Source organism: Procambarus clarkii, chromosome 19, assembly GCF_040958095.1.
Source record: "Procambarus clarkii isolate CNS0578487 chromosome 19, FALCON_Pclarkii_2.0, whole genome shotgun sequence".
Classification (NCBI taxonomy): domain Eukaryota; kingdom Metazoa; phylum Arthropoda; class Malacostraca; order Decapoda; family Cambaridae; genus Procambarus; species Procambarus clarkii.
This window is the reverse complement of record NC_091168.1, coordinates 47,975,508-47,978,399: the sequence shown is the minus strand read 5'-3', so window position 1 is coordinate 47,978,399 and position 2,892 is coordinate 47,975,508.

Here is a 2,892-nt window from a genome sequence, read left to right as displayed (position 1 = left end):
GTCTTTATCAACCCTGTCGATTGATTTGAGGATCTTGAATGTGGTGATCATGTCCCCCCTATGTCTTCTGTCTTCCAACGAAGTGAGGTTTAATTCCCGTAGTCTCTCCTCGTAGCTCATACCTCTCAGCTCGGGTACTAGTCTGGTGGCAAACCTTTGAACCTTTTCCATTTTAATCTTATGCTTGACTAGATATGGACTCCATGCTGGTGCCGCATACTCCAGGATTGGTCTGACATATGTGGTATATAACGTTCTGAAAGATTCCTTACACAAGTTTCTAAAGGCCGTTCTTAGGTTAGCCAACCTGGCATATGCTGCTGCTGCTATCCTCTTGATATGAGCTTCAGGGGACAGGTCTGGCGAGATATCAACCCCCAGGTCTTTCTCTCTCTCGGACTCTTGAAGTATTTCATCTCCCCAGTGATACCTTGTTTCTGGTCTCCTGCTTCCTACCCCTATCTTCATTACATTACATTTGCTTGGATTGAACTCTAACAGCCATTTGTTCGACCATTCTTGCAGTTTGTCCAGGTCTTCTTGCAGCCTCAAGCTGTCCTCCTCTGTCTTAATCCTTCTCATAATTTTGATGTCGTCAGCAAACATTGAGACGAATGAGTCTATACCCTCTGGGAGATCATTTACGTATATCAGAAACAGGATAGGTCCAAGTACAGAGCCCTGTGGGACTCCACTGGTGACTTCACGCCAGTCTGAGGTCTCACCCCTCACTATAACTCTCTGCTTCCTATTGCTTAGGTACTCCCTGATCCACTGGAGCGCCCTACCAGTTACTCCTGCCTGTTTCTCCAGCTTATGCATCAACCTTTTATGGGGTAATGTGTCAAAGGCTTTCCGACAGTCCAAAAAAATGCAGTCCGCCCACCCTTCTCTTTCTTATTTAATCTTTGTCACTTGATCGTAGAATTCTATCAATCCTGTAAGGCAAGTTTTACCCTCCCTGAACCCATGTTGATGGGTTGTCACGAAGTCTCTTCTCTCCAGATGTGTTACTAGGTTTTTTCTCACAATCTTCTCCATCACCTTGCAGGGTATACAAGTTAAGGACACTGGCCTGTAGTTCAGTGCCTCTTGTCTGTCACCCTTTTTGTATATTGGTACTACATTAGCAGTATTCCATATTTCTGGTAGGTCCCCCGTTTCCAGTGACCTACTATACACTATGGAGAGTGGTAGGCAAAATGCTCCTGCACACTCTTTCAATACCCATGGCGAGATTCCATCCTGCCCAACAGCTTTTCTCACATCCAGCTCCAATAGGAGCTTCTTGACCTCATCTCTTGTAATTTCGAACCTATCTAAGGTCACATGGTTTGCTGCCACCTCTTCTAGCGCCGCGACATCTCCCTGTTCTATTATAAAGACCTGGAACCTTTTGTTGAGTTCTTCACACGCCTCTTTGTCATTCTCTGTGTACCTGTCCTCGCCTACCCTAAGTTTCATCACCTGTTCCTTCATTGTTGTCTTCCTCCTGATGTGACTGTGTAGTAGCTTTGGTTCGGTCTTGGCTTTATTAGCTATATCATTTTCATACCTTTTCTCAGCTGCTCTTCTCACACTGACGTACTCGTTCCTGGTTCTCTGGTATCTCACTCTACTTTCTGGTGTTCTGTTATTACGGAAGTCCTCCATGCACTTTTGTTCAGCTCCTTTGCTTTCATACATTCCTTATTAAACCACGGATTATTCCTTTGCTTCTCTGTTTTTTCCTGTTGGGCTGTGTGTGCTTGCACTTTTCCTGTGTGTCACACACACACACACAAATGTGTGTGTGTGTGTGTGTGTGTAGGTGTGTGGGTGCGTGCGTGTGTGCGTACGTGCGTTGAGCTCTGGCTCTTTGGTCCCGCCTCTCAACTGTCAATCAACAGGTGTACAGGTTCCTGAGCCTATTGGGCTCTATCATATCTACACTTGAAACTGTGTATGGAGTCAGCCTCCACCACATCACTTCCTAATGCATTCCATTTGTCAACCACTCTGACACTAAAAAAGTTCTTTCTAATATCTCTTTGGCTCATTTGGGCACTCAGTTTCCACCTGTGTCCCCTAGTGCGTGTGCCCCTTGTGTTAAACAGCTTGTCTTTATCAACCCTGTCGATTCCCTTGAGGATCTTGAATGTGGTGATCATGTCCCCCCTAAGTCTTCTGTCTTCTAACGAAGTGAGGTTTAATTCCCGTAGTCTCTCCTCGTAGCTCATACCTCTCAGCTCGGGTATTAGTCTGGTGGCAAACCTTTGAACCTTTTCCATTTTAGTCTTTTGCTTGACTAGATATGGACTCCATACTGGTGCCGCATACTCCAGGATTGGTCTGACATATGTGGTATATAACGTTCTGAAAGATTCCTTACACAAGTTTCTAAAGGCCGTTCTTATGTTAGCCAACCTGGCATATGCTGCTGCTGTTATCCTCTTGATATGAGCTTCAGGGGACAGGTCTGGCGTGATATCAACCCCCAGGTCTTTCTCTCTCTCGGGCTCTTGAAGTATTTCATCTCCCAAGTGATACCTTGTATCTGGTCTCCTGCTTCCTACCCCTATCTTCATTACATTACATTTGCTTGGATTGAACTCTAACAGCCATTTGTTCGACCATTCCTGCAGTTTGTCCAGGTCTTCTTGCAGCCTCAAGCTGTCCTCCTCTGTCTTAATCCTTCTCATAATTTTGGCGTCGTCAGCAAACATTGAGAGGAATGAGTCTATACCCTCTGGGAGATCATTTACGTATATCAGAAACAGGATAGGTCCAAGTACAGAGCCCTGTGGGACTCCACTGGTGACTTCACGCCAGTCTGAGGTCTCACCCCTCACTATAACTCTCTGCTTCCTATTGCTTTGGTACTCCCTTATCCACTGGAGCGCCCTACCAGTT